The 12,264-nt window shown below is 49.8% G+C and overlaps 1 long non-coding RNA gene across 1 annotated transcript in view; it reads right to left on the bottom strand.

Annotated features, from left to right (window-relative positions):
* Positions 1–11,983, bottom strand: part of LOC142010358 (uncharacterized) — a 34,222-nt gene extending 22,239 nt beyond the window's left edge. Inside the window, exon 1 of the long non-coding RNA XR_012644775.1 lies at positions 11,839–11,983. This is a non-coding gene — a long non-coding RNA (uncharacterized LOC142010358). The remainder of the gene's footprint in view (positions 1–11,838) is intronic.
* Positions 11,984–12,264: the final 281 nt, after the last annotated feature.

The raw sequence follows: 12,264 nt of genomic DNA, 5'->3' as shown, positions 1-12,264 counted from the left end.
AATTAATCATTCCAGGGCAGTCAAAAAATGCAGGGTCTTTCTAGATCAATGATACAAGTGGATGAGCTCAATTTAGGAAGATAGTGGTCAAGGGTAGCTGGTCAGAGAGAAGAGGTATGAGGAAAAAAAAAACATCCAGTGTAGTTTATGCAAGTAGCATAGCCTCTGTTCTGAAAACCTAGTGCTCCATTTTAGTCCAGTTTATATTTTTCCTGTGTGTGTGCACACACATGCATACAGGCAGGGACTTTCTCCCCCACCCGCCCCAAAACAACATCTTTAGAGCAGGGCCCTTGGGATAAGATTATAATCATTCTGTAGCTCACAGTAGTGCACAGGTAGAAATTCATCAGCAAGAAGTTAGCATTTACGCTGGAAGTGGAAAGTTCATTCTCAGCAAAGTATTAGGACTAGGTCAGTGAGTCTTATGAGGATGGGAGAAAAGGCGAGAGTCTAAAATGGGTAGGGAATCACAGCTCCCCTTCAGCTTGCCTAGACCCAGACCCTGAGGCTCAGGTCTCATCTCCCCACCAGCAGGGTGGTCTGGTCTTAAGTAGGGTAGCAGAAGGCAGCTCCACCTGGCACTGCTGCAGCTTACTACTGGGCCCCAACTCTGCCCCCCGAGCTTGATCCTGCACACAGGGGTGCTGCCCACATAAGCTTCACACCTGTTGTCCAGACCCTGTGCCCACAGACAGCTCATGCACCAGCCCCGCACACAACACACCCAGACCCTTCCTCCAACCCACACCCCACCCCTGCAGCCTGCTCCTGAGCCCCTTTCCTATACTCCCTCCTCCCCAGCCGTTCCCCCTCCCGCACACAGCCTGGCAGCACCCTACCATACAGAAAACCTGCTTCTTTGCACACACAAAATGTACTAGACCTGCCCCCCAAGGCTCTGAGGGTGGGGTGTGAGAGGAACATCTCCTTCCTTGTTTTTTCAGTCAGGCCCAACATTAGTGAGGCCCCTGACCCAAAGAAGTCTCCACCCACCAGCTCTAAAACAGCTGAAAGTAAAAATCAGGGGGGAAAAATGACAGCAGTGATTACATTTGAAGTGCTAGGGAACAATCTTCACCTCATTGTTTCCAAAGCTTTTGAAATCTGAGCCCCCTTTCAGGAAGTCATGCTCCACCTTCCATCTAGGTTATTCAGAGTATATTGTGCACATTGTCATATGTCACTTCCTTTCCCTTCTTACATGCTTTGACCAACCATTTCCTAGTTAAATTTCACATTTAAAGTAACATTACCATTGACTTAACACCCTCTCGAGATGAATGGAGTAGATAACACCTCCACGTTCAGGCTTTGGGCAAATGCAAACAGAAGTTGCTGTAGTGATTAAAACCTCCAAAATATGACCCATGTATATTCACAGTCGTTAACAACTAGAGACAAAGAGAAGTTACTCACCATAGTAACGATGGTTCTTCGAGGTGTGTCCCCGTGGGTGCTCCATGATAGGTGTCTGGCTCGCCCCGGCGCCGCAGGTCGGATCTTCTCAGCAGTTTCTGCCGGACCGCGCATGCGCCGGCGCACGCTGCTCCCTTGCGCGCTCCCGGCTGCGTGCGCGATCCAGTCCCTGCCAGTTCCTTGACCAACCACCTCAGATGCTCCTGAAAAATACTAAACAGAGATCCGAAGCGGGGAGGATGGGCGGGTGGTGGAGCACCCACGGGGACACACCTCAAAGAACCAATCGTTACTATGGTGAGTAACTGCTCTTTCTTCCTCGAGTGTCCCTGTGGGTGCTCCACGATAGGTGACTACCCAGCAGTAACCCACGATAGGAGGTGGGTAATTGGTTTATGTGCAGCTTGTCCCCGAGAGGACCGCTGTCGAGAGACAGGTATCCTCTTGGAATACCCTGTGAAGGGCATAATGCTTGGCGAAGGTGTCATAGGATGACCAGGTCGCCGCTCTGCAAATGTCTTTTAGCGCAACGCCCTTGAAAAAGGCTGTTGATGCCGCCACCGCCCTAGTGGAGTGAGCCCTAGGCGGGGCCAGCAAAGGAGTCTTTTTAAGTTCGTAGCACATTTTTATGCAGGATACGATGTGCTTCGAGATTCTCTGCAAAGCAAGACCTTCTCCTTTTGATTTGGGAGCGAGAGAGACTAGGAGTCTATCCGTTTTCCGGAAGGACTTAGTCCTGTCTATATAGAAAGCCAGCGCCCTCCTCACGTCCAGGAGGTGTAGGCGTGCCTCTTTGTTGGAGTTATGAGGCTTTGGATAAACGAGGGTAAAACTATAGGTTCATTAATATGAAACTCTGAAGAAACTTTGGGAACAAAGGCTGGATGCAGCCGTAAGGTTACCGCCTCCTTGGAAATTACTGTGCAGGGTGGCGTTGCCATAACTGCCGCAAGCTCGCTCACCCTGCGAGCTGACGTGATTGCAAGAAGGAAGGTCGTCTTTATCGTAAGGAGACGGAGGGAAACCGTGGCTAAGGGTTCAAACGGTGGTCCCGTTAGCGCATTAAGCACCAGGTCCAAGCTCCACAAAGGTGGAAGCGGTTTCCGAGGGGGGTATAGGTTTACCAGCCCTTTGAGGAACCTGGTAACCATGGGATGGGCAAACACCGTGTGCCCTTCTTCATGTCTGAAAGCCGATATAGCGGCAAGGTGGACCTTCAACGAGGATAGGGAGAGTCCACCTCTCTTGAGGTCCAGTAAATACTCCTGTATTACAGGTATATGCGCAGCAAGGGGGGCTAATTGCTTGGTGGAACACCATGCAGTGAATCGAGTCCATTTTTGCTTATAGGGCTTCCTGGTGGAAGTCCTCCTGCTACTTTCTAGGACTTGTTGCACTCCCTCCGTACACGTGCTCTCTAGGGAGCTGAGCCATGGATTAACCATGCTTGCAGTCGCAGGCCTCGGGGGTGTGGATGCACTGTGGACCCCTGGGCTTGTGTGAGCAGATCCGGCGCCACCGGGAGGGGCATCGGTGGACGGTCTGACATCCGCAGGAGTAAGGGGAACCATTGCTGTCGATCCCACGTTGGGACTACTAGGATCATTCGGGCTCTCTCTCTCCTGGCTTTCTGCACGACTTTGTGGATAAGCACTGTGGGAGTAAAGGCGTAGAGCAGGGGGCCCCTCCACGAGATCGCCCTGGAGCAGTATTGTTGTGTGTTGAGTGGCAAACAGGTCTACCTGGGGAAATCCCCATGCGTGAAAAAATCAGTCGTAGCAGATCAGAACGGATCTGCCACTCGTGTGTGAGTGAGAAGCGCCTGCTCAGCTGGTCTGCCTTCACATTGTGAGCACCTGGTAAATACGAGGCTTTCAAGGTTATATTGTTGGCGATGCCCCAGTTCCACAACCGGACTGCTTCCGCACATAAGGCACGGGACCGAGCTCCTCCTTGCCGATTTATATAAAACATGGTGGAGGTATAGTCTGCACTGATCCCGACTACTTTGCCTTGTATATGGTCTCGAAAGTGTTTGCAGGCGTTGAACACTGCTCTGAGCTCCAGTATATTTATGTGCAGTGACTGTTCCGTGGAGGACCACAGTCTTTGCGTCACCTTTTCGCCCATGTGTGCTCCCCACCCTATTTGGGAGGCGTCGGTAGTGAGAAAAACAGATATTTGTGGTTGGTGAAAGGGCACCGCTGTTAGCATGTTCTTGGGGTTCACCCACCATTGCAGGGATCTGCGCACCTCTGTCGTGGGCGACACCACCCTGTGGACAGTGTGTGCTGCCGGTTTGTAGACGCTCGCCAGCCAGTGCTGCATGCTGCGCCTATGTAATCGGGCATTCTGTACCACAAACGTTGCTGCTGCCATGTGGCCCAGCAGCTGTAAGCACGTCAGAACCGGCACTGTAGGGCTGAAGGTGATGACTTGCATGAGGGAACCAATGGCGTGAAAGCGGGCATCTGGTAGATAAACCCTTGCTGTGATGGAATTTATATGTGCCCCTATGAACTCTGTCCTGTGCGGGGCTATCTTTGATTTTGCCAGATTGATGACCAGGCCCAGCGAAGAGAACATGTCTGCTGTGACGCGTATCATGCGAAGTATCTCCTCCTTCAAGGCCCCTTTCAGGAGGCAGTCTTTTTTTTTTTTTTTTTTTCCCCAGATATGGGAATATAAACACCCCCTGTCTGTGCAGGTAGGCTGACACCACTGCCAAGGTCTTGGTGAAGACTCTGGGGGCCGAGGAGAGGCCGAACGGCAGAACCTTGTACTGAAAATTTTCTTTGCCTACCATAACCCGGAGAAAATGCCTGTGAGCCGGGTGAATAGTTATGTGGATATATGCGTCTTGTAAGTCGAGGGCTGCAAACCAATCTCCATCGTCCAGTGCCATAAGTATAGAGGCGACTGTGATCATCCGAAAGCGTTGCTTGTGCAAGTACCAGTTGAGGCCTCAAACATCTAGGCTGGGCCTCCAGCCTCCTGTCTTTTTCTCTGTGAGGAAGTATCTTGAGTAGAACCCTTGCCCTCGGAGTTGCTCCGGCACTCTTTCCACTGCCCCTATAAGCATAAGATGGCCTATCTCCTGCTTGAGTCTCACGTCGTGGGAGGCGTCCTTTAGGTGGGGTCTGGGTGGAGGTCGTGGCGGTGGGAGCGACTGGAAGGGAATCGCGTAACCCGTGGCTATGATCTCCAGTACCCATTTGTCTGTGGTGATCTTTTGCCACTGGTCGTAGAATGGTCAGAGGCGATGGTGGAACAGTAGCTTCGGATGACATTGCGCGATGGTAGTGATAGTGCAGCCCTCGATCTGTGTGTCAAACTTGTGGCCTTTGGCCCTGCCCCGAGGACGTATGGCTCTGTTGAGAACGTCGCCTGGGAGTTCTGTACTGTTGGTGCTGTTGATGTCGCCCTTGCTTGTAGCCCCTGTGGTACTGGGGACGCTGTGGTTGATGCTGCAAACAGCTTCTGCGTGTCAAAGGGGAGATCAATGATCTTCGCCTGCAGATCCCTCGGGATACCCGACGTCTGGAGCCAGGACTCCCTGCTTATGACCACTGCTGTAGGTGTTGAGCGTGCTGCCGTATCCGCTACGACTAGGGCGATCTGAACTCCTGTCCTCGAGGCTGCATAGCCTTCCTGCACGATGGCCTTGAGCACCGGCTTCGGGTCCTCTGGAAGCGAGTCCATGAGGGAGGTTAACCTAGTGTAGTTGTCGAAATTATGGTTCGCTAAATGCGCTGCGTAATTTGCCATTCGCAACAGCAGAGTGGAGGAGGAGTAGACCTTTCTGCCGAACAACTCTAGTTTCTTGGCATCTTGTCCGTTCCCCCTGTCTTGTACTGAGAAGTTTTCTACCTCTGTTGAGATGATTCCACCACCAGAGAATCTGGTTGCAGGTGGCTGAACAGGAACTCCATGCCCTTCGTCGGAACGAAGTACTTCTTATCCGCTCTCTTGTTTATAGGCGGAGTGGACGCAGGGGTCTGCCATATTGTGGTGGCGGACTCCATGATTGCTTCATCAGCAGAATAGCTATTTTGGAAGAGGCCGGAGGTCTCAGGTTTTTAAGGAGCTTATGGTGTTTCTCCTGCACCTCTGCTGTTTGGATGCCTTGCGTGAACGCCACCCTTTTAAACAGCTCTTGGAACTGTTTGAGATCGTCCAGAGGATGGACGTCCCCTGGGGCTGTGGCCTCGTCAGGGGAAGATAGCGAGGAACCACTAGGGTAAGCCTCTCTGGACCCCTCTGGGTCCTGTTGACGGTGATACATCCTCTCGCTAGATACCTGCGAGGGAAAATCTCGGGGTTCCAGAATCAACTCCCCCTGAGATATCTGCGTTTCCGTCCACGTCCGCGATTGCCCTCGGGGATATTGAAACATCTGGGGGGATCTGTCCCTGGGAGTATGCCTATGGTGTCCATGCCACGCGTGATAGGGGCAACCATGGCAGCATGGGCACTGTTCCGGAGATGGAGACCTGGACCACTCTGGAGGCACATACCCCCTGCGTCTGGGGGAGCCAGATCGTCTGGGTGATTGAGATAATGGAGAGACTGATTTGTGGCAGTACTCCAGGGGTTCAAAGCCCAGGAAGGGCGATGGTGGTCTGAGCCATGGTGATGCTGGCTGTAGGAACGGGGATGGGGGCTCAGGGTATACTGGAGGTGACCCCTGCCGCCTCGTTGGAGTCTGCAGCATAAGTGGAGGGCTTAGAGCGAGTAGCCCTGCAGCCCTGTCTGGAGAAGGGCTGCGGTGCCGGGTTTTCTGTGCTGCCTTTCCCCTCCCCTGTGGGGCTGGCTCCGCCCCTTTCCACGTCAGGGATCTTGGCCCCGCTGTCTACGCCGCGCTCGGCACGCTCTGCTGCAGTGCTGCGCGGGTGGTCTCCCCTGGTGCCTGCAGGCCGCGTGCCTGCAGGCTCTGCACCGCCGGTTCCCCAGGCGTCGGTGCCGCTAGCTGCAGTGCCGCCGGTTCCGCCGCTTGCCTGGCCGCCGCCCTGCCCACAGTGTGGGGCGGCCATTTGATTATCGGAGGCTCAGCCTCTGCCCCGTGCGTCTCCGCGCCGCCGCCGCTCAGCTGTGACTGCGGCTGGGGGCTATGCGCTCCACCCGTCCCACTTGCTGTGGCTGCCGGCAGGGATCGGGTTGGTGAAAGCTTCCTCCGTTTTTGCGCTGATGCGGTTAGGGAAGCAGCTTTCCTTTTATGGGCCCCTGTGGGTCCCTCTTGCTGAGGCCACTCCGGCGCGTCTGGCTGGAGGGCCTTATCAAAGAGCAGCATTTTCAGCCACATCTCTCTGTCCTTCCTTGCTCTGGCCGTGAGCTTTGCGCAGAAGGAGCATTTCTGTGCCCATTGGAGGCCGGCATCGCTTTCCGGCATGACTCACAATTTTTGAATCCTGAAGAGGACATTGTGGTGAGTCTTTGAGTTGTTAATAGGGTACTTAGCACCTTCTCTGTGCCTGTTCCCCTCTCGGACTCAGCCTGCCGCGGCAGGAGGCCTAATGGCCTTACATCCCCGGGCCTCCACTGCTCCGCTCGCTACTAAGGCTGTAAAACTTTACTTTTTACTCCTTTTTTTTTTTTTTTTTTTTTGAAAACAACAACAAGCTAACTTAAGCTAAAGACTGAAAAAGAAGCTCTAAACACTTTAAAAACATTAAATACGCTAACTCTGGCCGTAGCCTGAGCGGATTCCGTCTGCAGCCGATGGCGGTTAAAGAGGAACTGGCAGGGACCAGATCGCGCATGCGGCCGGGAGCGCGCAAGGGAGCGGCGCGCGCCGGTGCATGCGCAGTCTGGCAGAAACTGCTGAAAAGATCCAACCTGCGGTGCCGGGACAAGCCCGACACCTATCGTGGAGCACCCACGGGGACACTCAAGGAAGAAAAGGCTGTTCCGTATGTAGTTTGAGCAAATCCTTTCTATGAGCACACTTATTTTGAATAAATGGTGTCCTATTTTCTTTTAGCTTGTCAGTATAAACATGACAAAACTAAATCAAGGCCTGCTTAAGCGCTAGTAGGTATCTGTGCAAGGGGTTTGCACTAATACAAGCAAATCAGTTTCTAAACACTTTGGCTTGAGATTAGCATTCTGCCTTAGGGTATGTCTACACAGCAACCTTATTTCAAAATAAGCTATTCTGAGGGAGCTATTCTAAAATAACACAGCTACACACAAAGGCCGTTTCTACACAGGCCCCTTTCTTTGAAAGTAGCATGGTAATACATGGCCTGAAATATGCTAATGAGGCATGGATACAAACTCCCTGTGCCTCATTAGCATATAGTCACGTGATTTGGAGTCTGGAAGATGTTCTTCTGACCTCAAAACGCCATTTAGAAGCATGGCCCCTGGGTGGGTCTTCTGGAAGGAAGTCCTTCTTCCAGCAGCCCCTTCTGACCAAAAATTTTCAGGAAGGGGCCTCCAGAAGAAGGACTTCCTTCCGGAAGCTCCCCCTGGGCCACACTCCTATGCAGCGTTTTGGAGTCCGGAAGAATGGTCTTCTGGACACCAAATCATGTGACTTTATGCTAATGAGGCGTATGGAATTTGCATCCATGCCTCATTAGCATATTTTGGGCCATGTATTACCATGCCACTTTCTTCAAAAGTGGCCTGTGTAGAAACTGCCAAAATGCATTTGAAATAGCACTTAGCTATTTTGAAATACAGTAAACCCGCACCCCCCCACCCCGCCAGTACCTGATACCCTGGTGATTCAAACATTCCCTTTTAGCCGACGCCACTTGAGGGGGGATGGGATAAAATGGAATGGTGGATACCTGGGGGTCAGATAATCTTCCCCAGCCCCATGTAGCTAGCAGCCTGCCCAGAGCCAGCTAAAATGGTAGTGATCAAGCAGAATTTTGATGTTTAGACCCTAAATTTGCTAATTAGTATGGCTGCCAGAACTCACCAGAAATTTCATATAGGACAGAAATGAGAAGGCACATCATGGTTTTAACACTTACTGCATATTAATTGCAAAAATCAAGATGTTAGGGAAGGCTAGAACACCTGCAGCTGGATGTCTCACTTCACGCAAGTTCTTGCGATCCCAAAAAAGATCTCAGAGTCCACAATACAAGACATTCCTGCTCTCAAACCTTCCCAACTAGCCGTGCTGCATGTTACAGGACTACTTTTTACAGAAAAGTGAACAGAAGATGAAGGCACCTGTATTTGACCACAAAAATGTGTTCATTTATCTGAAGCAAAGACCTCATAGCTGCTCAAGGCTAATACCACTTGTCTTGTTACAGCCTATTTATGAGCTCTGTGATTAGGAAAAAAGTGAGGGCACCAAAATCACTGACACAGCACTGCTTTGGCTTCAAAGTGAGCTTCAGTATGCAGCCAATCAAGACCATGGTTTGAAGTTATCTTGAGGTTTGGCATTGCTATTCCAATCTTGCAAAGGAAACTTGCATTGGAATTCCATATTCCTACATTAGGGGTAAATCAGCATTCACAACTCACGCTCATGCAGCGGATTTATTTCAGTTATTTCATTGCCTGACCAGTCTCTGGCTGAGAGACAAATACTCTTAGTCCCAGCTCAGAGAGCGTGTGTATATACATACTTGAAAACCACTACAGGCAATTTGCTAGTGGTTTCCAAATGCCTAAAAGAGGGTCACAAGGAGGATAGGACAAGGAGCAATGGGCTTAAACTGCAGCAAGGGAGGTTTAGGTTGGACATGAAGAAAACTTCCCAACTGTCAGGGTGGTTAAACACCGGAATAAAATTGCCCAGAGAGACTGGAATCTCCATCACTGGAGAGATTTAAGAGCAGATTAGATACATATCTATCAGGGATGGTCTAGACAGTGCTTGGTCCTGCCACACGGGTAGAGGAGTGGACTCTATGACCTGTCGAGGCCCCTTCCAATTCTAGTTTTCCGGGCGCTCTCTCTCTCTCTCTCTCGCTCGCTCCCCGCGCCCCCGCACGCGATGGCCAGCCGCATTTACCATTTCCAAGAAGACATATCTGTCAGTGCAACGTGATGTATTGTGTTGGGAAGATACTTTGTCACAGCCTGGCCACAAAGATTTCCATGTCAGTGAGCCTGATACAGTTTCTTGCTTTCCAGATAGCCTCAGCAGAACGACCTGGTCTTCTAACCAGAGAGCCCTTATCACAGCAGATATGAGAGCCATGTTGCATATTGGCTTGGGTGGCCACCTTAGGTCAAGGCACGCAAGGAAGCAATAGGGCAGTGAAGATGAGGGTGCACTCTTATCATGCTTCAAAGGAGTTACCTGGGGCGGAACCACTCACTTTGGTGCAAAATATTGTGCCAAAAGATCATACATAAGGTACTGATGAAGACAAAGATACTAAGACAAAAATGCAGTTGGACAGTTTTGTTGCAAAATGGCTGATGAGAGAAGGAGATCCTGGAATTGTACAGATATCATGATACACTGTCAAAATATGTACTTCAACTTGGAAAGCATTAACCATGAAGGCAGACAGAAGTAGTCTTTAGTGATTAATCACAGGCCAACAGGACTGTCAATTTGCAACAGACTTTGAAACATGAGTTCATTTCTGTCCCTTTTGTATTAGTATGGACAAATGGCAGTCTAAGAACAGGCTCAAAGGCAATACTGCATGATGTACTGACAACTAAGCTATTTCCCACCAACAGGTTACCCAGGGGGAGAACCTGACTAATAAAGGCACAGACTTTCTCCTGAGAAGCCAGAGAGCCATCCAGAGCCACACATTTGGAGACCTTGCAGACACATTTGTAACAACAAGACTTAAGACTGAAGCCAACTTTCACAGATTAGATGTGCTTGACAGGTACAACAAGGAATCTTTTTAGAGTGCTACAAGCCCAAAATGCTCAAGAGGTGCAAGAGTTATCCAAAAGAATGGTTGAAAGCAGATATGTGCATAGAGATTCCACATAAAGCATGTAGATAATACCAATCTTAGAGTTGCAAATAGATAGGATTATAATTCAAAATTATCTGGACAAACCCAAGACGTGGTCTAAGGGTAAGTATCTGTGAACACTAAACAGACTTAGATGGGGCCATCCTTTAGAGGCTTTGTTCTTTGCCTTGGGACATCATACAAGGTAGCTTTAGTAATTCAATTGAGACTCCATCCTAAAGTCCCTCTAACATGGGATTTTGCATGCCTCTAGTTCATCTGTCCTTTGGCTCCCTACATACGCAGGATCATTAGAGAGTTACGCTGGAGATGGGGACTATACCACTGTCAGTAAGTTAATTACATCCAGGCCTAAACTTCATTTCATCTGAGCCTACCAATCCCATCAAATGCCTTCCTTGGTGTTTGGTAGAGATTAGGGCTTGGAAGAGGACTAGATGGCTGAAGGTCAATTCAGATAAGACAGATCTTAGGGCACGGGATGCAACCAGGGCCAGGGCCAGGCATGTATCTACCTTGTTAAGCAGATGCTGTGTGCCCACCATTTGTTATGACTTTGTAATCTCAAGGGACTTTTGGATCTGCAGCAGCTGTTCGGCAGGTAAAGGAATGATCCTAGACAGGTGTTCTTCATTTATTTCTCTCCAAGAGCATGTGAACGCTTCTCCCTAATGCAAGCTACCATGGCCCAAGCTGATGCCATTTTGAGATTAGACTGCATAGTGCCATACACAGGGGCTATACATTGAATACATGCAGAAAACGAAGCTAGTGCAGAATGCAGCAATTCACTTGAGTGGAGTTTGTTTCTGGAAATACTGATGTTTGAGGTGTGGGATCAGCATCAGCCTCAGAAGGAGGTGAGTAATGTTGCATTTGACCTGTAAGGTGGGAGCAAGCTTCCCAGCCCAGGAGGGCAGACTTGTATTGGTGGCACTTGAGCACTAAAAATAGCAGTGTGGGTGCTGTGGTATAGACAAGGCTCAGGGTAGCTACCCAAGCTCAGGCCTGCAGGGGTGGGCTTCCTTGTGCTCTGATGGCTAGCCATTACCGCAACAATCATGCTTCTATCTTCAGCACAGCAGCACTAGTACATGTCTGTTACAGCCCTTCCGATCCTGTCTTTCAAGGATCCTATGACAGATGGAAGGGAGGAGCATTTTCAGCTGCACTTTGGGTTTACAATATGTAAGGACAGTAAACCTGCCCACTGGAGAGACCAACATTCTCTGTGGGCAGTTGTACTACAGCTGCAACCCAAGGAGCACTTGAGCTTCTATTAACCCCCCCCGCCCACCACCGCTTGGTTTAAAAGGGAGAGGATCTTCTGGCAGGGTCTTAAAGGGGAAGGGTCCAATCTTTGTTGTTCACTCCCTCTGTGCGCTGTCAGGATATATGGCTAACTCCATCCCTACCCTGTCATACCAGAGCTAGATTTAAAATAAGACACAAGATTGGGTATTAACAATGCAATTTAAAAAGCAAGGCAGCTTACCTCTGTATTAGTATCTCAGTGATTTGCTGGACTAATAGTCAGCCGAAGGGTTTTGCTTTGTGCTTTACCCTAGGCCTAGCTGCTACAGAAATAGCCTACTGATTACGTACTGCTGTGGCTTATTTAAAGAATCACATGGGTTACATAAAATCCCCTATATATGCCATCTGATCCTGCTGCAGTAATATCTCTACAGATAAGATAATTTGTTTCAATTGCAAACCCAGTTTTTACTTCCCCTTGATCATAAGAATTCCTCTCCACAGAGATGTGTTATCACCTGTGGCTAAACATCATAGAAATTCCCCCCTCAGACTGTTTAAGAATAAACAAGTAAGGCGTAAAACAAAAAGCAGTCAAGTAGCACTTTAAAAAGACTAGCAAAATAGTTTATTAGGTGAGCTTTCGTGGGACAGACCCACTTCT

Source organism: Carettochelys insculpta, chromosome 3 (assembly GCF_033958435.1).
Source record: "Carettochelys insculpta isolate YL-2023 chromosome 3, ASM3395843v1, whole genome shotgun sequence".
Taxonomy (NCBI): Eukaryota; Metazoa; Chordata; order Testudines; family Carettochelyidae; genus Carettochelys; species Carettochelys insculpta.
The sequence above is the reverse complement of the archived record's forward strand: the minus strand, read 5'-3'. Positions and strand labels throughout refer to the sequence as shown.